General features: G+C 45.4%; 1 long non-coding RNA gene across 1 annotated transcript in view; it reads right to left on the reverse strand.

Annotated features, from left to right (window-relative positions):
• Positions 1-21,510, reverse strand: part of LOC141573945 (uncharacterized) — a 35,004-nt gene extending 13,494 nt beyond the window's left edge. Inside the window, exon 1 of the long non-coding RNA XR_012500447.1 lies at positions 21,257-21,510. This is a non-coding gene — a long non-coding RNA (uncharacterized LOC141573945). The remainder of the gene's footprint in view (positions 1-21,256) is intronic.
• Between the last annotated feature and the right edge of the window lie 3,081 nt (positions 21,511-24,591).

The following is a 24,591-nucleotide window of genomic DNA, read 5'->3' on the forward strand; positions in this document are numbered from 1 at the left end:
AACAAGCACTTAAAAAATAAAACAATAACCCGAAGAAACTAAGCACAATTTTCATGTACCTGGATCAATGGGAACTTCTTGTAACGCTGGAAGAAAGAACAGGCTATAGCCTTTTACTTAAAAAATAAAACTACATTTAAAGATAACTGCTAAAACACATTTCATCATTCATGTTGCCTTGAAAAATCTGAGGCACTCGTATCTGATCAGAAAGGCAATTCTGAGTAATAGTATGTTACAATTCAGTGCCAGTTTGCTTTAGTAGAAAAAAGAAAAGCTACTGTTTCTCATCCTGCACAAAGAGTAAAGAACCTTCCTGCCTCTATCTCCTCCTATTTTCTAAGCTCATTCTCCCCAACCCTTCTGAAACAAATATGAGAAACTTTTATTCCCACCAATATGCCAAATGACAAAAGAGTATCAATTTATTTGTATAAATATATGCCTACAACTTGAACTGGAAGAGAAAGGTATCAGAAGGCTATATGGAACTTATTTCTACCTTCCTGAAATCACACACACACACACACACACACACGTTCACAGAGACACAGACATGTACACACTGAATTACTGGGCAATTCACAAGCTGAGGACTTCCAATTTATAGAAGATAACTTTGTAGTTAGTTTAAAATCCAAACTGTCAGCTTTTGAAAGCCTTCATCATCTGCTAAATCATCCAAATATCAACGAGACCCAATTAGCCTTCTCTGTAGAATATAATTTCCCATGATGGCAAAACATACCCTAAGTAGTGGATCCAAGACTCGTGTTTATCACTACCTATGATCGTTTTTAAACACGTAAATAGATTCAGAAAGTATGTCCCAACAACATTTATTCTTATTGAAATAGCATATGTATTCAATTGTCTATACAGAAAATAGGTCCCATGATGGTGTTTAAGAGCTATTTTGTGTATTGAAATATTTATTTTTAAGTTCAGACAGGGAGGGTCTGTATTACTCAGTTGTAGAACACCTGCTTAGCATGCACAATGTGTTGGCTTCAGTCCCCAGTACCTTCATAAAAATAAATAAAAATAAGTGCTTATTTAAAAATAAGAATAAATTTATAAAAAGAGTAAATGCAGACTAAAAATCACTGCAATTTAGGAGCCATAATTTTAATAAAAAACAAGAGTTTCTATCAAATATTCACTATATGACAATCACAGAGACAACCAAAAATCGCCCCTGACAACCATCAAGTGTGATTCTCAGCAACCCTACTAAGTAGACACCGAAGAGAAACCCAGCATTGCGGATGAAGAAACGGAGCTCGGAAGAGCCGGGGACGCTGACCGTCCTGCTCCCCGTGACACCACGTCATCCCAGGATGAGCGCTGACAGAGCTGCACTGAGGGGACACCCAGCTGTACGGAAACTTGGTGCACTGGGGAGTCCCAGAAAACACTCAAAACTGTTCAGTGAAGACCCAGCTCAAATATATTACATTGTGCCACATCCTTTAAACAGGGAACATGACTGAGACCTTTTTGATGCCTCCGTGTCCTTTCTGCCATTATCAATTATTTGCCCTCTCAGCATGCCCAGTCATGAATTGGACCCCATATGAAGTGCACTCAGATGGCAGAGCTTTTAAAGCTGTTTTATGAAGTTTGTAAGACTCTGTCTATGCCTCACACAGGCGGTCATCCATCACTTCTCACTGGTGTGGATGTACCACATGAAATCACACCTTTCTGCTTTTTAAAATCCCTCCATGTAATCCAGACTTTTCAACAGCAAAGAAGCATCTCAACCAGAAAGAGTGGATAGCTTTTCACCAAATGGACTCGAACAGCCCATCGGACTACCTGGAAGCCCTTTTTTTCTATTAAACCCACTTCCAAGGACTTCATCATTTTCTGATTGGTGGACTTGGCCTCTGACTGGCCTACTCTGAGAGCTCCCAGCCTCACATCCGGGGGTGGGAGAGGACCCTGCTGTTTGGGGAAATCAGTGCGGAAGGCGGAAATTTTCCACCCAGGTCCGCACGGGTAGAAGTGCCACAATGTGCTCAGAATATGTACCGTCAGCAACCCTGGACTCCCATGGACTGATGTCACATTAACCAAACTCATGAGAGACTGATGCAAGAAAACCAGAAATTGAATTTATTAATGTAACAGGAGATGTGAAACTACGAACCAGACTGAAATATCAGAGTTCAACTATGAGTACAGATTCTCCTCAACGGCCCAATTACGGGCAGGCAGTCAAATGGCAACCATGGACAGAAGCAGAGCAGGAAGGGTTTCTAGATTAACTCAATGGACTAAATTTCTGTTATACGAACAGATCTGCTGCCCAGAAGACATTTAACGCCAATCACGGTGCACTGTCCGTGGACAGTGGCTGAGACACGTCTGTGAGCACCTGTGTAACTCTCCTTTCCCTGTCCTTTCTGGGCTAAGTGATGCACAGAGGTACAGAGATCCAGGGATGCAGATACCTCTAAACACCCAAAGCCCATCCTTGGGAGCCTGGAAACCAGACAGCCAGGGTTTAAATACCAGCTCTGCCACTTAATAGCTCTGTGACATTGGCCAACTTACTTACTCTCACCGTGCCTCAATTTCCACATTGTAAACCTGGGATAAAAATGAAATCTCCCTTACTCACTTGTGAAGATTGAAGGATTCATTTCTGTAAAATGCTCAGAAAAGAATGTAGCACATGTTTGGTGCTCAACAAATGTGAATTTAATAAGAAAGTGATTTACAAGTCTCCCTACTAATCATCTTCTGTGTTTCATGGCTAGTCTGAGTCCCAAAGGAAATCCTTATTTCCCCTCTTATAAACTCTTGAGGAGCACCCTTCTCTTGCATCCCACCACCTGTTTAAACTGAGAGAAGGGATGCCTCCTCCACACTCCTCTGGTCCATGGAGAGTGCTTCCCCCTTCACACCCCTGACCCCTGGCCAACGGCTAGCACTCTTCACAATAACAGATTGAGGAGTGAGTCCGGAGAGACAAGCAGGGCATATGAAACCTTTCCTTTCCCTCCAGTGTTGGCCACCCTTGGGAAGCACCCGGGATGCTCAGCTCCATGGCAGGGCAGCCCTGTGCAGGATGGGGCAGATCATCTTAAGGGAAGGCTCGCTGTGGCCCAGAGTTACCTGGGACTGCGTGAGTCTCTAATTCTGGGACACAGTATCATGACACGCATTTTCCCACAGCCCTGAATTTCATGGAGAACGTGGCTTCATCAGTAATAAAGGAGACATTTATCGCCTGTCTGTTCTTCTGTGTCATCTCTCAGTTGGCTGCTGTAGAAAACATGTGTATAAGTATCGGGTCCACTTAAGCCCCAATATATATAAAGTACCAAAACATTCTGTGGCTTAACATTGGTTCAGGGCGACTGTGTAACGGTCCTGACTTTGCTGATGCTAAATTATGGGTATAGGAACTATGGAACCTCCTCAAATATCTTTCATCATAAAACCAGCTTTTCTTATTTTCCTGTTTCTTAGTAATTGCCAAAGACTCTCAAATGATGGCTTCATACAAAACAGAAGCTAAACTTTATGAGCCCTCTTGACATACCCACTGTGCTAAACAATTTACATAATTTCTAATTCTCACAATTCTGCAAAGCATATACGAGCATCCCCATCTCACAGACGAGGGAGAAACTCAGAACAAACTGACTCAGGCTCACGTGGCTCAGTGGCAGCGCGTGCATGCAAACCCAAGTCAAATCACTACACCCCTTCTTCTATGTACAAAATCACCTCCCACCAAATGACACACAGCGGCTGGGTCAATACTCAGGGAACTCAGTACACTTTTCAGCTTTAAGATGCTCAAGAGGCCGCTTCTAGCTGCTTTATAAAATCCCGGCTCACTGGTTGCTAACACCGGAATAAAAGACCGATTTTGCCATTGTTTGCACAGCAAGTCTGAAAAGTTCACAGCGAGATGACAGAATAAAACAAAGATATAAGCAGAATAATTTTTCCAGGTAGACAGACATAATGGACATTGTGCTATTATGAAGCACTAAGCAAAGGAATCAAAGCAAAAAAATATTTGTTAAGCCTTTTACAAACAGGAAAATTAAGACTGTATGAAGGTGCAACAGCGCCTCCTATGGCTAAAAAGACCTTCCAGGTTGCCGGGAAAGATGCAACACAAAAATTGCCTGTTGAATCAGAAACAAGAATCAGATAACTAAAAGCTTATGTAGCACATACTGCAGTTTGCTTCGGGGAAGGGAGGGGTATTCAGTATTTAATCTGACATTGCTAATACTCTTGAATATAAACAAAAGACAGGCTCATGGAAACTCATCCTAGAAGAGGAAAGAATCCAGTCCAGCCACTTCATTTTACAGGAGGGGAGTCTGAGATCTGGGATCTGTCCTTCCGGCAATCAGCAGCAAAGCTCTCTCTCCTAGGCCTCATGTCATGCACTGTAACAAAACCAACAGATTTGTACTAGACCTCTATTCATAAAAGTCACGTCTGTATTTTTCCAAAAGTAGGTAATCTAAGTATCTTGCAAAATAATTCTCAAAGAGCCAGGAAATCATACAGGTGTATTGAAATACAAAAACATTTATTTGCACATTAAAACAGCATGAGCTTTATTCTATTAAAAAAAGTGACATGTCAAATCAATGTTTTGATATTTTAAAACCTATTAAGCATGCAGAAAAATAAATCAAAATTTCTTTAATCACAAAAGAAAGAAGCTTATTCCCTTAAAATGATCAATGTGGATTTTTCTACACTTAATAGTTCTGGTCAGATTTCTACGAATTTAAATGTCTGAGTGGATGGTTACACGGCAACATGAATTCTGAGTTGTAACAACACATATTCTGTGTAAATAATCTTCAAGGCCGTCTGCTTAAGGTGATTTAACTAGTCCCTGTCTCACTAGAATGATACAGATTTCATTAAACCTTCATACTGCACACACACACAAAACCCTGAATCCTTGTTACTTTAAGCCATATTCATATATTCATATATATGCATATTGAATATGCATCAGAAACAAGCCACCCTCTTTAGTATTCAGAGTTGATCCTTCTAAACTATCTGTCCTTGTGACAGCATATTTTTACTAAGCAGCTCTTGGGTGCTTCGTATACAAGGCGTCTACATCTCACCGTCAAACAAGGTAAACGGCATCACTCAAATTTCACAAATGAGGAAATGTACTTAAGCCATGAAAACAACTTACATATTCCTCATCAGGAAAGAAAAGAGTAAAGATTTTACTTACAATATTCACTGACAAAACTTTCCTCCATACTAAGACTACATAGAACAAATTCAGTCTTTGTAAATTTTTCTGTCAATAAGCACCACTAGAGAAAAACAAGCAACATCATTAGCAATGGTTGGACTTTCATAGCCCACTCCTATTTTACACTATAATCATTTTTAATGTTTTGTTTTTAGTGTTTACAGAGCACTAAAATAAAAAAATAAACTTTTTAAGTCATTGCCTGAGAATGCAACATTTGTGGAAATGTACAATTTCAATTTATGCCACTCTGTCTCACATTCTCACTGGTGTCTCTCCTTTGAAGGCTTCATCAAACTGAGACCACTAAAATCGTTCATTTATGGACTCACAGGAGTTCGGGAAAACACTCAACACGGGGCTGATCAGAGGAGCCATTGAGAAAGCATCCTGTGCAGCCTGGGTTCCAGCCCTGAGTCTGCCAGCGCCAGCTGTGTGAGATTTTGGACAAGCTGCACCATCTCTCAATCCCTCAGCTGCAAAAAAGGAGACACTGATACCTACCCTTAAACACCTGCTATGAGGTAAAACATGAGGAAAGCATTTAAGCCTTAGGGAGGTGTCCACTCAGAGCAAGCTTGGTCATTATGATGATGAGGATTACTTTTAATAAGTTAAGGCAGACAAAAAATTAGAAATCACCATAAAGGAGAAACATTTTATGTCAATGAGCATTTCCTTTTGAATGGATTGCAGAAAGTTTTATAGAAATTTATAATAAACCAAATTTTGTCCACTAATTATAGATTTACAGGTTCATGGACATGTCTACAGAAAAAGAATTAGAGGCCTCTAACCTCTGCATACAAAGAAAGTAAAGTTTAAAAAGAATCACGGGGGAGATTATACCTCACTTGAGAGAGTATGTGCTCAGCATGCATGAGACCCTCAGTTCAAACACCAGTAACACCATTTAAAGAATTTTTTTTTCAAGAAATGGAGAATTAAATCAAAAAGATGGAGGAATACAGAATTTTTTTACATACTCAACTCAGATTTAAGATGGTGGAAAAATATCCATTTCTCATAGGAAATCTTGAGCACTATGTAAACCTGATCTGAGTTGTCTAATCTTTTAACATTATTCATGAATTCATATTACCAAGTCTTAAAAATGCCTGATAACCCAAAGTGGTGATACTGATCATAACAGCTGCCAACACGGATCGAGCTCCGGCTGGGACTGCTCTGTTCGGCCATCTCTGCCCCTGAGGCCTCACCAGGCTCAGAGCACTAAATTTTGTCATTCATGAGCATCTCGTGTAAGTCCTCCCTTTGTGCTCCTCTGTCTCCCCTCACCAGCCCCTCTGAGGGAAGCACTGTTATCATCTTCCCCACCCGCAGGTAAGGCCACTGAGGCACAGAGACTAAACCTGCTCCAGGTCACATCGGCATTAAAGGACGTCTATATTTCTGCTGTTTTACTATTGACAAAGGAATCTGAGATATCAATTCAAGGAAGAATGTTAAATAATCAAGTCTGTGAGGTCTTCACCTCAAAGGGCAGATACTATAGATTCCTGATGTAGGATGAGGCTGCCGCCACAAACTGACTCAGCTTGAAATTAATATCCAAGATGAAGCAGCGGATACACGTAAATATTCACGATTGTCAACTCCGCTCACGGGTCTGGACCCTTCAATGCCTGAACGGGTTGAATCCCCCACCCCTGTCAGGGATGGAAGCGCGGCTCTTCCCAGTGTCACCCAGGCTTCACGGGCTGTTTCCCCCCACAGGCTCTCCTCAACGATTAAAATTCTCTCAAGATTTTTACACCATGCAAAACTGAAAGACATTTCTGCAGATGGAGCACTTTCTCAGGCTTAAAAATTTTTTGCTTACACTCAGCAAGGGGGAAAATAACACATGACTCTGCAAAGTCTCTGAGCCTCACCACTCACAGGAGTAGAATGGCCTCAGCACAAGATGACTCTTCACAGATGAGAACAAAATAAAGCCGCACCCAACCACAGGCACTCCCAGAGACAGCGCTCAGCAGTCTTCTGCACACTCACGGTTGTGCAGCCCTCACCACCATCTATTTCCAGAACACTTCATCACCCCAGAAGAACACCCCTGTCACTAGCAGTCACTCCCCAACCCCCCTCCACCCAGCCCCTTGCAACCATCACCTGCTCTCTGCCTATGCATGTGCCTATTCTGAGCATTTCAGATCACTGAAGTCAACAATATGTGGCCGTTTGTGTCTGCTTCCTTTCACTTAAAGTGCTGTTATCAAGGCTCGCCCATGTTGAAGTGGTATGAGCATCTCTCTCTTTTTTTTTTTGAAAGTGTTAAAGTTTATTAGAAGGTGGTAAGTACTATCAAAAAGAGTAGAGAGGAGCATAAGTGATTGGGTTTCAAAGGGAAAAGGGCGGGTTGAGCAGTCAGGGTGGACTTCCCAGACCAGGTGGCCTTTTTCATATTCCCCTTTATTTATTTTTTTCTTTTTTATTCACTCTTACGTCTGAATAATGTTCCACTACATGGAGATACTACATTCTGTTCATCCATTCAGCAGCTATGTACGGACGAGTTCCAGAAGAATGAGTGTAACAGGTGAATAGGCAGGGATGGCATTTAAGCAAAGGGCAAGATGTGCTTTCAAAAAAAAAGAAAAAGCCAACAAACAGAGGCACAAGGAAATTCAGCGCGTTTCTGAGAAAGTGCATGCTTGCTTCAGCATGACTGCCGTGCTGGGCTGGGGGCGTGGGGAGTGACAGGAGACACAATGTGGGAGTCACCTGAGAATATTCCCCATGCAAACAGCTCAGCCAATTCTCCTCCCTCATCCTGTATTTTAGAGCCATTTTTGATAGGTTTTCTATTTCAAGTAACAGTACTTAGTTACACATCTTATCATCTGCATCAGATCACCTTACCTCCAAGCCACAGAAAGTCATTCACTGACTGGAGCAGCTCCAAGACATAACGGTGATGGACCAGGGAGTCCTGCAGCATCTCGGCCTGCAGGCACAAACCCCCACATGTTCCATGGTGATGTCCGGAAAGTAAAATGCATGGAAATATCTCACTGCTTGTGCACGATATCTGCCCCCAAATTGCCCCAAAATCATGCTGGCAAAGCACTATTGAGCCCTCTCACTACAAAAAAAAAAAAAAAAAAAAGATAGAGAGAGAGAGAACAGAAAAGAAAAGAATAAAGCTAAGAAGGCATATTTAGGGTCTTCCTTTGAAAACCAGCAAGCATCACTGCCAGTATCTCAGCTGGAATGGTCCTGTCTTCAAAAACCACTGCACAGTTACATTGCAAACGTGATAGACATATATGTATTCCACGTAGATGATATTACAGTAGGATTTTTTTTTTCAAAATTTCCAGTTGCAACATTAACACAAGAGAGTTTATGTTTCAGCTTTAAAAAAATCAATTATCTTCCACTTTCTTAATTTTGAACCTATTATTATTTTATAAAGGGTGCTATGCTGCAAATTATAAACCAACTGTTTGGCTTCTGCCAACAAGAACTTTATGACTTCACTATTTCAGAGCAAGATTTAATGATGCTTTGAAAAGTGGGGCCTGGGGCGCTCACTAACAGCTCTTTAAATACTGACAAGGATGTGCTATTTAAGTAATGCAATGGCTCTAACTCTACATTAACTCAGAAACCAAAGAAACTACACCAAAGCCTTACTTTATCATTTTTAAATTTTGCTATTCTTTGGAATATTAAATTTCTTAAAAGATAAGATTTTTTTTTGAGAAAGACAGCAGCTGTATTAAATTTCCTCTCACCAAGAAAGCAATCTTTATCAAGAATAAATACCCCTATGGAAATCCAAAAGACGGGACGTTTCTAGCTAAGTGAACATGCAGATATCCACACAAGCCTAAATCCTATCAGATCTCACTCGAACGAGCTCAACAAAGTCCTGGACTACCCTAAAACTTAGCTCTTCTATTCCAAATGTTGACTGAGCTAAGATCATCACACAAGGCAGGGAAGAAGAGAAAATTCCACCTGGCTGCATCCGTTTTCTTCCAGCCACAAGGTGCCGCTAGGGGGTCCCCGTTAATAAGCCCTCCCCATGAGGAAATCCGGCATCCACACTGCCCCTGCCGTCCCCAAGCAGCCCCGACGCCCCTCTCCCACTGGTGGCCCCCCAGCCTGTCAATGGTCTTCTAATGACCCTCCCAGTTGCTGGCACTCTCCCCCTCTTCCCCGCTTCAAACACACACACACACACACACACACACAGCCAGGACAGCTTTCCAAAAGCACAAATTTGATTACATCACCCCCACTTCAAACCCTTCAGAGGCTCCCTGGTAGAGTTCTAGCCCCACCCCCGACCCTGCTCGCCCAGCCTCTCCTCAGTACCCAGGTACCCAATGACCTCAGGTGCCCCCGACCTGCTGCTACTTCCCACTTGCCTCCAGGCTCATTTTGACTGTTTGTCAGGGAAGCCTTCCTTCCCTCGAACCTCTGCACTTTGGGTTAGGTGCCCCTGCTGTGTTCCTAGAACATTCTACGCTAAGACAACTTCTGACACTGCTAAGCTCTCAAGAAGCAATACATTTTGCTTACTACTGTGAGTCCACCCTCTCTCCCCTGGACACTCAGAATTGCATGTGTTATGAATAAATGAATGAAGGGGTGGGTCTCAAAGGGACGGGCAGAGCTGCTCTCGCCCACCCCGACCCCTTCTTTCTGTAGAACATCAGAAACAAAACCAGGAGTAACTCTCCTGAGGGTCACTTTCTGCTGACCCATTTCACTGCCTCTTCTGTGTCAGTTCTAGTAAAAAACCAAGCTCCTCCAAAGCCCTCCATCCCTAAGCCCACTCCAGGGTCCTCCCAAGCAGGGGCAACCTCCACACTGGACCACACAGTGCACTCTCCCCGAGTCCCCACCCTACAAGCCTCCAGGCCTCTACCCGGGCTGCTCCTGCCACCTGAGTCACCCTCTTGATTCCTTCTCCTGGCTGACTCTTACTCTGCCCTCATAACTGAATGTAGAGCCCATTTCTTCAAGGAAGCCTTCTCTGATGATGTCCTTTAGCTCTTGGCTGGGCTCCCTCTACAGCAGGACTGCTTGGCGACCAACTGGTGTTTGTCCACCTGCTCCTCGGAAACCATGACCTCTTGGAGGCCACGTGGGAAAAAGGAGTGAGACGACAAGAGGGGTGGGAAGAGCAAAAAGCAAAATCAAAGCCCAAGTCCCAGATTCAAGGATTCTGTCTCAGAAGAAAAGAATAAAATGTTTCATACGTATGTCATTTGTCTATGAGTTTTGTGGCTCATGGAAAGCAAGAGGTTGGTGTTCTAGTGTAAAATCCAAGTTACATGCAAAGAAATGTACATATTCATATCCAAAGGAAACCAGAGCTGCTCAACAACAGTTTGCAGTTAAAATCAAAGGAACTTTGATAAAGGCAATCTCTCCCTCTCTCTTTTTTTTTTTTTTGTATCATATAGTTGTAGAAGTATTTGTATAACTAAGTGATGGCTACAGCCTATGATTCTGCACTGGAGTGTTTGGGGCTGAGGAAGCCCAGATTACATGCACTGTGTAAATGCAATCACACCAACACACTGACAGGCGCCCTAGTGGCTGACCTGATGTTCCAAACAGACAACCTTACGCTGCAAGAAAGCTCTCATTAGAAAGTAAGGAATGCAATGTTCTGTACTCAATTACATACGTTATATGGGCCATTAAGCGATAGTGCATCTTGTCTAATGAAACCCCAAAATAAATTGTTAACGTCGGTTTTCTCCATCTGACGCTTCTTTGCTAACTTTGGATATCAAACCCTCACTCCATACGGAAAGCTCAGATCTACGCTGCAGCAGGTTACATCCCGTGGAAGAAAGCCTATCAAGGAAGAACTGGAGAGTTTCCCTTCAGAAGCTGCTAAGTCTGGTTTTGCACCTGTACGTCATTTGCAACCACGTCAGCGTCAAGGAGTAAGACCTTACCTGTGTGGGGCGAAAAGCACTGCGGTGCTTCTGAACCATTAAAGAACACTGAGCTTTGTGAAACAGTCCTGAGGCACTTAAATCGTACTTTTTGTGAAAGGCTCCAAAACTGACCCAATTCACCAATCGAGGTACAACATGGAGGTACCGGAATTAGTAGATAGAACATGCTCTTGAAGTCTGACAAGGCCCTGCTTGAATCCTGCTACAGCATTGACTAGCTGCTAAACGGACCAATTCCTTAACCCTTCTGAGAAGGCTTCCCAATCTGCAAAAGGGGGCTGCCACAGCCCACCTGGGAGACATGGATCGGAATGCAACACGCAAGTAGTGCGGCCGACTGGTACCTGACACGAGGCCTGGCTAGTTTCCCTCCGCTGCCCTTCTCCCCCTTTAAACTTGCATTGTTCCCCCTGGTAAGGGTCAAACCCCCGGAACAGACTGCCCGATTCTTCTGTGTATCCCCGGATACATGCCTTAACCTTAGGAGGCCAGAAAAAGAACCATCTCCTCCAACGTCACTATCAATGTTCTTAAGAGTCTGGGTTTTTTTAACTCTATTTTGCAGGGAGACTATTCCAGAACTGTCCAACCACCATTCTCCACTTTGGCTCCTCTCCCAGCGCCCGTTCCTTCTCACCTCAAATCATCTGTCTGCTGGCCTTTTGTTCGTGGGAAAGAGAGTCCGCTAGGGTGAAGACTCCCTAGGCCTCTGTCCCTCCCTCACAGGTGAGTGTGACTACCTTCTCCCCACTCCCCACTCCCCACTCCGACTCCAGCTACCGAGGAGTTTCCCCTCCCGGACCATGCAGCCTCTGCATCATCCCCAGATGCGAACGCGTGGCCACAACCCTCCCTTCAGATTTTTCCTGGGTGGCCCTGCCCACCCCTAAGACCCTTAAGGATAAATGTCATTGCTCTGAAAATCCCAAATGCCACTGACTGACACACCAAAGCTGCATGGTCTGGGCTTTCCTCCAACCCAGGCAGAGCCCTGCCCCGCCTCAGCCTCAGTCTGCTCCTCTCGAGATGAGCTCATCCACCTGCACGGCTGTGAACACCAGCTAAGAATGACGACTCCCAACGTGTATCTGTGGTCCGGCTCCTTCACCTGAGCCCCAGGGCCATAGACCCGAGGGCCTCTTTGAAGTCCTAACTTGGATGACAAATGGAATCTTAAAAATGCCTCATGTCCGCCATTTACTCTAGAGTTCGATTTCTGGCAGGTTCCTCCCAGGCTCCCGTTTTTAGTAACAGACCCAGAACCCACCTAGGTGTTTGAGGTCACATTCAATTTCCCCTGTTCCTCCCCCCGGCCCTGCCCTGGAATCAGTCCTGTCATTTCTATCGCTAAGCCAGTCTCAAGTCTGGTTCTGCAAGGACCACGGATGGAACCCCACAAGCTCATAGCAAGGTGCAGTGTGTCACAGTCCTCCGAAGAGAGCTCCCTGGAGAGGGAGGCATCTCCTGCCGCTGGTCACCTCAGAAGGCACTGGATTCTCACAAAGGAGTCCCAGGAGAAGGGACTCAAGTTTGTCCTGTGGTCTGAACTTTGAAGGGCCCGAGGTTTGGGGCAGTTCCGAGTTAGCAGACACACCTGCCAGTGAGCAGATGAGGATGGGGGAACCCAGGCAAGGCTGTTCTCACTCCGACCCCTGGGCTATCGGGAGCCACGGGAAAGGCCTGTGTCCAAGGCACAGCCCAGCCTTCACAGATCCCAGCCTGCATTTGCCAACCCAGATAGCCTAGACACCTACTTGCTACTCTTACTTCTGTTCTGTTCCCCCCAGAATGTGATGGACTCTTTCAGAAAATCTGGCCTGTCTCAAACGAGACCAAGTCAGTTAAGGATGAAGTGTCCACAATTTGACCAGGGCATGAAAGGAGAAACAATGTCTCATGGCCAGCATGACGGTGGTGGCCAAACACTTTCCCCGGGTGAGATGAACCAGGGTGTGGGTGAGAATGCAAGGTCACTTCACGGCTGACTGGGGTGTTGGAGACTCACTACCGCAAACTAACGACACGGCCGTCAGTGGTGGACGTCAGCTGCAACAGACACGGAGTCAGCTATTTACTGCCAACATGGGTTAATAGTAAAGGCTGGTACAGGGAGGCCTGCATGGCTGCTGAGGCAAACCACAGACCCGGCTCTGAATGCCCACTGGCTGGAGCAGAGAGGAAGCTACGGTCCCCTTTAGCGGTCCCTGTGTCCACCAGATCCAAGTGAGCCAGCTACTTAGGAGAAGGCCATCTTGTTCTGATACTCAGAAAAAACAGCCTCGTAAAGGGAAAATAAGAGTGGCATGGAGTTTAGACCCGCTCCTGCCTCTCTATGAAGGCAAAGTAAAGTAAATGGCACGGGGAAGGTGAATGCAAAAATAAAAAACAAAAAACATAAAACCGGTGACTGCTTCCTCCAACAGCATCCCCTGCAGCTGCTCATCTCCGAGCCTGCCACTTTCTCACCAGTGATCACCGGCCAGGAAGCTCCGTCACGCACGTCACACAGCAACAGCCCGGAACCGCGTGCAAAGCACGTTTGTGTGAATGTCAGAATCAACCAAGATGATGCAGATTTTGACTTTCCATGTTTAAATACTCCATGAAAAAAATCCCACAGCAGCCGCCTAAATCAATTCGCATCTCGCTTTTTCAGAACAATCAAACAAATTTAATAAGGGCGCATTTGTCACCAAACATAAGGAGGACCAAACTGGTTCCTCAAAGCAAGGATTTTAACAGGTATCAAACACCAGTTGGTGATGTGCTAACAAAGCAAAAATTCCAAAAACTAGAAAATAAAAAGATGACTAGGATAATATATGGATCAAGGCAAATGTTAAGGTTTATGTTTTTAAAGCGATGAGGACAGCACGGAGGACAATCTGGCTATTTCCAATGCAGGGTGTGCACAGTCCACTTTTCAGACGCAACAACATGCTCACAGGGCGGTACAAGATAGAAAGGGAAATAGAAAAAGGAAAAGAGGAACAGCGAAAATTAGAAACACATGAGAACAAAAATAACTGACAGCAATTACAAGAATTTACGTGAGTTTGGTGAAGACAGGGACGAGGGGATGGTGAGACCCACCCTCAACTATTGTTCCAGGGAAGGCAGGGGCCTGAGGCGAGCGGCGCTGCCTGGGGACCCCAACGTGGTGAGCGCCCCAAACCTAAACTTCACCTAGATGCGTGTAGACAGCTTTTGAGCTACAAAATGTGGTCGCATTTCAAGCTGGACAATTTTAGTCACTCCCACCAAGAGTAACAGGAGAGAATTAGGCTCTGTTCCTGCACCAAAGCATTGTTTAAAAAAGTAATGACTGTGGAATAATAAAAGCAACAATGGAGTAAAAGTGACTGGAGGAGAGCGTACTTGACCCGAGCTCACTGGCCGCGTTATCTCACTGACGTTCAGATGTTGGCTGAGCCCTTACGGTACCAAAACAAACAGACCCACCAGGAGGGAGGTTTAATGCGCTGCTGTATTTTGATGCCGAGAGCCATGACTGGTACACGAGGTTCTGGGTAAACAATGGTGACTGTGTCAACCACTATGGGCTAAGCACACAACCAGCTACTCCGCAAAATCCTAAGGACACACTTCAAAAGGCAAAAACAAGCTGGCCTTCTCTGGTGGGTCTGCAGACTCAGAGCCAAGCAGTTGCTGAGCAAACATGTCACCAGTGCCTCCTGTGACAAAAGAGGAGGCACTGGCCAGGGGGCTGAGGCAGGGCTCCAGGCTTCCACTGCTCACCCAACATTCTGTGCAGGGGGAGAAGGTGGTCCCTGCTTACGTTGCACCGATGCACCTACATTGACTGACACCTGGGGACTGAGCAGGAGGTGACAGGTGACGGGAATGGAGCCAGCCTGGGAGTGGCACGGTGCTGGCATCTGTGCCCTCAGCTTTGCCCAGACCACTACATCTGCCAGCTCATCTACAAGAAGCAGAAGGGGAGAAAGCCGTGTAGATCACGGGGCCCTGCGAGGACAAGTACAGGTCATGGCCACGACTTGCCTCGACCCTTCCTTAAGCCATAGAGGTATTTTCGGGGAGGAATTGAAAATTCATCCAGAGCCCGCCAGGCACCACAAGCAGGTGGGACTCGTGTCCCCTGTGCCTGTCACTCACAGGACTGGTCTGGACTATCTTTTTATCAATTCTCTGGCATCTTCTCCTCCAACTTACCAACAACCAGAAAGCAGAATCTGATTTTAGACTCACAGAGAATCGCAGAACACCTCCTCCACAACGGTCCCGGCAGCAGGTGCCAGGTCCTCCGACCGTCACCTGTGGGACCGCCATGAGACCTCTCCAGAGTCAAGGCTCGAGGCCGTAGGCCGGGGGGACACAGATTCCCACAATCTCCCCAGCAAAGGGGGACCACCTCTCGGCAAAGGCATTTCACACTCTTTGTCCGAGGGACATCTCGATAGATACACAGGGAAACAGAGCAGAAGATGAGGGGGTAGGCAGCCCAGAAGAGCTCGTCTGAACTTCCAAGACAAAGTGGGTCCGTTGACCTAATCACAGGGATAAAGTGAGGACGAATCTTTCCCTGCTGTGCCCCATACTCCGTGACAAGCCTTTCCCTGCGTAAGGAGCTCATTTGGAAGCCCCTGGCAGTGTTTCTGTTGTCCTAAATTGGCATGGTGGTTGTCAGGCAGGGAGAGAGGGCCTGAGCCGTGCAGGTGCTGGACCTGGGAAGCAGGAGACATTGGCTCCACCTCCAGCTCAACCAGCGCCTCATTCTGCATCTCAGGATTCAGCGTGACATCTATAAGCAAAGGGATGAGACTGTCCCAGGACAGGCTGTCCAACAGGAATGAAATGTGAGCCATGTAAAGAAAATTTCCCAGTTGCCACATTTAAAGAGATAACCCCCCAAAAAACCCCTAGAAATTGATTTTAAGAACATATCTTACTTATTCTACTGTATGAAAAATACTATCATTTTGACCTGTAAACAATAAAGAAAGTAACAAGGTAGTTTACATTCTTTTACTAGACAAGTCTCAGCGTCTGATGTGCATTTGACCTAGAGCACATCTCAGCTCAGAGCAGCCTCCTCCCCAGCTCTACTAGCATCAGTGGCTTTGGCTACTCTATTGGACAGCAACTCCAGGGGTCACACCAGGGTAATTGGCTGAAAAGCGGGAGTAAGTGTCCATAATAACCCTAAAAGAATCTCTCTGAAACAAAGGCGGATTCACTTTTAAACGTCTGAAAACCGGCGGGTTGCTCCTCACTCACGCCTTGGCTACAAGACAGCCCTCCTCCTTGCTGATCCCTTTCTGGATGTAGGGAAGCAACCCTTCACATAGCCAGGGTGGCCGGGCATCCAGGTAGACTTTCCTGCTCTCTGTCTCCAGTCCCACGAAGTCCTCCTTCTCAAACAGGATGTAGAGCAGGAGGATCTTGTCCCCAGACTTGTCGGATGCACCGTCCAGGCACTTGGACTTGAGCATGATGAAGAGAGACTCAGTGAAGTCCTCGATCCTCTTCTCCACCACCCTGCAGTCCTCGTAAATTGAAGGCCACGTCGGTGCGCGGCTGCTCGGCCACCTCCCCATGCAGCACAAAGACAAAGAGCCGAGAGTCATAAAGCGTGGTGCCATACAGCTCCTCTGCACGTGGAACTTCTCGAAGGTCTTGGCCAAGAGGCAGTCGGTAATGGTGACAAGGCCCACGACCTTGCGGTGGGTCTGGATGTCGCTCCACCCATTCTCGGGCGCATAGTGGTGACTGTAGTGGATACAGAGTGCCCACTGCCAGCCGCAAGGGATGATCTGCCTCACCAAGGAGATTCGCTTATAGATGCACAACATATTCTGCTCTGAGATGATCCCCACGGGTTGGACCACCACGGGGAGAGTCTGGTGTTACTCAGCACACTGCACGTAGTCAGGGATGTTCATGTTGCAGTCCCTGACGAGAGGGAAGAGGAGACCGAGGTACATACTGTACTGCGGGCTGCGGGCTTCACTGGGTTGCGGTGACCTGGTGTGTACCAGTCAGAAGGCAGGGGAAGCCCAAGCAAAGCCGGGGGTACAGTTTATCCTCAGCGTCTGCACATGGCTACCGCAGCTCGGATCACATTACGCAGCTTTTGTTCTAGGCTTCCGCCCTCTGCAGAAAAGGGTCATTTCTTGTTTTCTGTTTCCAAGCACCTAGCCAGGCCCTGATGCAAAGTCAGTGCTCAAAACTGCTGAATAAAGGAATGAATAAAGGAACTGCTTCCACACCCCTCAGAAGGATATAATGCAAAGAAACACAGTAGGATCAAAAGACCTGGATTTCAACTCCAATTTATTTGAATTCCTAAGATGCAGAATACTTAATAAGAAAACTTGCTTTGGGGAGGAGGGTACAGTTCAGTGGTAGAGCACATGCTTAGCATGTATGAGGTCCTGGGTTGAATCCTCAGTACCTCATTTAAAAAAAATGAAACAAATAAATAAACCTATTTACCCCGCTCAAAAAATATTTTTTGAATTCCAAATTCAATAAAAAATAAAACACCTTGCAATTGACACAACATTGTAAACATGAGTATACTTCAATTAAAAAAAAATCCTTGCCTTACAAGAATATATCTGGATTATGGAAGTTTACAAGTGTAAAATGCCTAGGGTACCACCTGCATAAGAAGAAGGAACTGTACAAATTAACTATCCCTCATTTATGAGCTATATTTCCTTTGGGGGGTATATAAACTCTCAGAGCTAATTTTCTCAGATTAAAAAAAAAGAAGGAAACATTACCGGATTCTCCATACTGCTGAAGAATCAGATAAACCTATGATAGCATCTGACACAGAGAGTTTACTCAATAAATGCTTGTTGAATGAATGAATAAACAAGCAAAGTGAATGCTGCTCCCTGCCACAGAGCATCATGATGGTACGGCCTGGAAATCCCAAGCCCACGTTTCACCCGACTCTACACTAACCATGGGTGACCTGGGCAGGCCTGTGTGCTCCACTTAACCCCAGTTTAATCATGAATAGTAATGAGGGCAATAACACAAACCTCAAAGGGTTAGTGAGTCATTACTGAATTGTATCCCAACTTTGCAAGACGGAACCTTTAAAGAAATTTGGGCAAAATGTCCGTAGGCCCTCTCCATATTATCTCTTACAACTACATGGGAATCTACAATATATCTCAAAATAAAAAGTCTAATTTGTTAAAGAGGCTATTGAGGTTAAATGAGCTCACTGTCTCAAATAAGGAACACACAGTACAAATAGGTCAATGCCCAGCCCATGAGATACACTCAGTAAACATTCCCACTGAGCCCACTGGTCCCTCCAACTTCAGAGCACGAGGATGTGTCCTCATGGCCAGAGGCCCCTGCACCTGAAACTAACAAAGATAATGGTCCCCACTTTCAAGAGCCCCTGCCACCACCGTAGGTCTAATTTTGTACTTGTAATTATTTTTCTTTTTATTAAATAGAAAAACGTAATTGCATAGCCTTCAGGTCACCAAAACCTGACTACAGAGATCATGATGGCAGCCCTTCTTTGTGAAACAATAAAATGAAAAGCCATTTCCACAAGATCTCTGTGTAAATGTACTAGGGAACTTCATCCTGGACTGAGAGGAAGAGGACTGGGGAGGAGGGGGCAATCTGCGGCACACAGACCCATGGGCCACCTGTCCCACGATGGACTTTAGACCCAACACTCACCCTCAAGGAACTTCAAAATAGACACAGAGTGCTGTGGACAAGATTTTTTTTCTTTTTAAAGAAATCCCAGATTCTCTCGCAGGTTTTGTTTCTACCGAGAAACAAATGTCTTATGTGTATGTTTCACAAAAGACTTAAACTATTATCACCCCAACTTGACGCATTAAGAAACTGAGGGAGAGAGGTTTATCACATTGTGCAAGATTAGAGAGGCAAAAAAAAAAAAAAAAAGATTAGAGGGACGCCACGTCGGACAATGTATTTAAACCCAAGCCCCTGTTCCAGTGCTCACACTAGAAAGTGGGATATACTGCCCCTTTACTGCCCTCTCCCTGCAATAAATGTCTGAAGAGTCTTTTCTGTGCCACCTGGAATCACAATCACTTCAATTTTCCACAAAGAGCTATGTCACTCCTTGGAGGATGTGTCAAAATCTATATGTTGAATGGGAGGAGAGATTTGTATTTTCTGTTTCTCAAAGGAAACATGGCTTAAAAAAACTGAAAAGCACTTTTCTAGTCTAAGTCTTCATTGTGCAGAGAAGGAAACGGAGGCTCAGAAGAGATGAGGAAAGGGCCTTATTAACAAATATTGCCTCAGCGCAGCACCAAGCCAGCCTTGGGCACTTCTGGGGGAGGATCTGGAAGGCCCAGGAGAATGAGTCTTAGAAAACGGAAAGAGAAGAAGCATACAAGGCCCCGTCTCTACACCACCATACCATGAAGTTCCACCAAATTACCCAGTATGGGTGCAGCCAACATTAAGGTGGGCTAAACAGGTTAAAGAAGCATGGAAGTCTCAACCATAGTGGAAATTCCAACATTTACTACGTTTTTTTCCCAGTTCAAGCATCAGCTCAGTGGGCACTCTGTACCAGGCACTACACGAGGCCTGGAGTTCTCTCAAATACACAACTCTTATATCACGTGTGCAAACCACACACAGGCCCACCAGAAGGAAAATGCCCACAGATAAGGTGGAATTACTGAAATTAAAAGCAGCCAACCAGCATATATTACTAGCAAAAACGGTGCTGCTAGAAATAGACTCATGGACATAGAAAGCAAACTGTGGTTAGCAGGCAGGAAAAGGGGGATTAACAGGTACACATTAATAAATATAAAATAAATGACAAGGACCTACTATATAGCACAGGGAACTATAATCAATTTCTTGTAATGAGTTGTACTACAAACAATCTAAAACATATGTAGATACATATGCATATGTTTATAACTGAATCTCTGCTGTACATCTGAAACAAACATTCTAAATTGACTACACTTCAATAAAAAATAATTTTAAAAAATAAGTAAAAATAAAAGCAACGCCATTTAGAAAAAATAAAAGAATACTCTGATCCCCTTAGCTGTAGGTGCTGGAGAATTCTGGTTACAAACACCAAGTCCACTGGATCACTCCAGCACTGGCTGTCACTCTTTCTGACCATCAGAGAGTCACTTGGCTTCAGTGAGTTTACTTTTCTCTTCTGTGAAAGGCTTCAGTTGCAACTAACGATGTATAGAATCTCATCATTCACAAACCCAACAATTAAAGAGGACTTCCCATGGGCCAGGCTCTGGAAATATGAAAATATAGGGTCCGAGATATATTCATGGGTAGAAGAAATTTATGCCATAAAGACATTAATTCTTCTTGCTTTGATAGACAGATTCAATACAATTCTGTTTAGATTTCCTACCAGAGTTTTTATGGGTAACAAGATAATTTATGGTCAGGAACAACCAAGAAACTTCTTTAGAACCAGCACTGGGAAGGGGTGGATAGGTCATTCATTTCCACTGGTCTTTCTGAAGTGATGAAAACGTTCTGGAATATTAATGGTTGCACCACTCTGAATATGCTAAAGCTGCTGAATTGTAGCATTTAAATGGGTTCACTTCATGGTGTGTGAACAATATCACAAAAAAGATGTTAAATGAAAAAATATTTCTTGACAATTATTTTTCCCTCTATACAACTAGTCTGCCCCACAATTTAAGAAGAACAAAAAAACCAAAATAAACCAAATTTTGCCAGGAACTCTTTAGGACTGCAATGTCCCTGTGTCTCCAAAGCCTCTGGTGGTGCTGTTCCTGTTAACACACCCTAGCTGGGCTGGGCTAGTTAGGGACTGTAACTATCTTTTTAAGATCGAAGGTCACACGTTTCACCCTGGGAGAGGGAAGGATGGAGGATGTCACAGCCTCATGCCTTCAGCTCATTTTTAAATGAACCAAGACTTGCTTTCAACACTGTAATCCCTCTCACTATAAAAACAGTGACATCATCAAGCACCGCCATCAAAACACGTGAAAGTGTTCAAGGTACTTACCTGGGGCAGAAACACTAAGGGAGGAGAAGGAATCTCGCTCAGCACTGACGCTCCCTTTTCCCGACTCCACCAGGAGAAGCTGGGGTTCACAGCCGGAGGCTCTCAGCCCGGGGAGCAGCGCCCACACCACTGAGCTGGTCCCCAGGGAGCGGGAAAGGGAGAGGAGGGCAGCCCCGGGGTCGCGGGACAGGGAAAGCGGGGGTGGGGGACGAGGGCTGTAGCCCCGCTCGGAGGCCAGCCCCAGCCCCAGCCGCCCGCCCTCATCCGGGTCCGCAGACCCCGCCCGCCCGGGACACAGCCCGCCCAGGGGCGGGGACGGGCGGGCGGCCGAGGAGAGGCAGCCCGTGAGAGGACTCGCGGGCGGGAGAGGGGAAGGGGACGCCAGCCGTGGACTGAGGGGAGCCCGGCTGGGGCGAGAGGCGGCAGGTGCACACCTGGCCCTGGACAGCTGTGGCCGTGGCGCCGGGGCAGGAGCCAAAATCCTACCCGTCGAAAGAGCTGAGAAGCCTTTGGGGCCGATCCCCGGCTCGGAGGTGCAGCTTCCAACCCTCGGTCCAGCTGGCACCGACTACACATGCGCAGGAGGGCCAGAGATCCTCTCTGGGTTCTGAGAGAGAAGGTGGGGAAGCCAGGGACGGAGAAGATGGGAGGAGGAGGGGAGAAGGGGAAAAGTGGAGCTAGAGACATGGACAGGAGGAGCAGAGAGAAGACAGGGATCTGGAGGGTGGAGGAGAGTAGCAGAGATGGAGAGAAATAGTTTTAACTCTGGGGGCATCCTGAAGGAGGCAGCAGTCCTGCCTCTGCACACTTCTCTAACCCTTCAAGGCCCGCAGCTCATATTTTACTTCCCTGGAACAGCCCTCCACCCAAGGCCTCTGCAGGACCCCTACGGGGATCACACCCGTTGCCCCCAAGCGGAGTTGGGTTTCCTTTTGCTCTGGGAACCAAGCACCCGCAGGTGTTGTCGCTCAGAACTACCTTGGAAAGAGTACATATTCCCCTTTTACATGCTGGGACACAGGCAGGCAAGGTCTCTGCCTTACCTCCACTGTCCCAGGTGTTGTTCTGGCGGGGAGCGGGAGGTACAAGGTCAGATCCCAAAAGGAGCATACTGCCTGAGTGTTGGTGCATAGTCCCCATCCTTCCTGGGTAAACCACACCCCACCCTCGGGGAACCATCAAGGGCACACAGAATGTCCCTGGGTTTGGGATAGCTGCCCTGAATTTCAGTGCCCAGCTTGCTAGGAAGATAGGAGTGTTACTGAGTCCAAATTCATTCTCCTTAGTGCAGGACAGGCCAGTAAGTTGGGAGACCAGGTGTTGGGGCATGGAATAGCAACTTTCTGTAGACCTAGATGGCAAACTAATGTCCTGGAAAACCATCTCCCCAAGTCAGAATTCAGGCTCCTTTCCTACGAGCTTGGTTTTTGCAATCTTCTTGATGTAGTAATTCTTTGTTGTTAGAATCCTTTGTTCTTGCAGCTATTTGCCTGTGTCAGATCCCTGTAAACCTCCAACAAAACAAACGTTATTTTCTATTATGTTACTTGTTATCTTTATATGAATGGAAAAGTGTTAAATATCCTTAAATGTCAGAGCATTCAAAATAGGCTCTCCTGTATATTTTAGGCCCTAGGCAACATTGTTTTACAAGCAAGATGAAGCCTTGGAGACAGAGCACAAGTTTAAGTCAAAGGAACAGATATAATATGGAGTCAGATTTGTTCTTTTCTATTAACAGGGCAGAAGACACTTGAGGATTTAAATCCCTTTACGTTAAAAATAAGTAATACTTTAAAGGAATTTACATACATATTTCGGAATCTGCATAGCATATCTGGAAAACACACAAAGCATTGTAAACAGTGGCATCTCCAGGGAGGGCTGAAAGAAGAGGGGATGAGGGAAAACTTCTTTCACTTGTGTATTTTTGTGCTCTGTTTGAAATTTTTTAACCACATGCATGTATTTCTTTTTCAGTTAAAAAAATGTGTAATGGAGCAAAGGAGTAGCAAGCTCAGCAAATACAGCAGCCATGGAATCACTGAGCCATCACTTTTGATTTCAGCCAGGAAGCATTTATTGACTCTCTCCTATGTGCCCAGTGCTGTTTTAAGACTTCTTTTATTTTTTTTTTTATAAAATAATAAAGTGCTCTTCCTCACCCCTGCCCATGGCTGGTGGAAAACCAAAAGAGTTTTTATTGATTTGTTTTCCAAGAAGTAGAGATCAGTTATAAACAGAACACATCTTCAGGGCTAAACAGGCGGAGTGGTTTTCCAGCAGGCGAGATAGCTATGAAGGGTTTTCAACAGAGGCACACAGAGGCTGAGAGTAAAAGCCTCTAGGACCCTACGAAAAGCTGCCCAAACTGCCTTCTCCATGGCACTACTGAAATAGGAAAGAAAAAATCTGACTCCATATTAGATCTGTTCCTTTGACTTTAACCCTGTGCCCTGTTTCCTAGGCTTAGTCTTGTTGGTTCTGCACCTTTTGTAAAACAATGTTGCCTAGAGCCTGAAATATACAGGAGACCCTATTCTCAAGGCTCTGACTTTGAAGGATATTAACACTTTTCTATTCACATAAAGATAACAAGTTACAGAATAGAAAACAACATTTGTTTGTTGGAGGTTTACACGGATGTGACCCAGGTGAAGAGCTGCAAGAACAAAGGATTCTAACAACAAAGAATTCATACACCAAGTTTGCAACAAGCAAGCATTCCCACTTCCCATTTTTAATATAAGAAGAGCCTGAAATCTGACTTGGGGTGATGGTTCCCCAGGACAGTATTCTACCATTTCTCAGCTGGCTTTCCAAATTAAAGTCGCTATTTCTTGCCCCAAAATCTTGTCTCCCGATTTATTGACCTGTAATGCACGAGCAGAACAAGCCTGGACTCGGAAACACAGACATTGAAAGTACCCATTTGGTGTATTAAATGACCTGCTTCTACTCATCTTCCTGACGTTTTATTCTCTTGACCACTCCTGCTATGTTTATGAAAAACCTGTCATGTGGACACATTTCCACCTCTAGCCACTACCCTTCCAGGTAAGAACTGATGCCAAGAAGGCAATGGAAGTTGCTAGAAGGTATTACCTGGACAAAATAGGGCAGAAGTGGGTTCTGGCTGATGCTCAGGAGCAGGCTGGAACATCTGACAAGATGTTATAAGTACGGATAGACAGCTGGGCACCAAAGGAGAAGCTTCTAAACTTCCATGAGGGACTTGTTGGATAGGAAGGAAAAGTCCCAGACTATAGCTCGGATCCCACCAGGAGCTTCCTGGGCGAGTCTGGGCAAGTAATTTAAAATCTCTAGGCCCGTGC

Source organism: Camelus bactrianus, chromosome 18 (genome assembly GCF_048773025.1).
Source record: "Camelus bactrianus isolate YW-2024 breed Bactrian camel chromosome 18, ASM4877302v1, whole genome shotgun sequence".
In the NCBI taxonomy this organism is placed as follows: Eukaryota; Metazoa; Chordata; class Mammalia; order Artiodactyla; family Camelidae; genus Camelus; species Camelus bactrianus.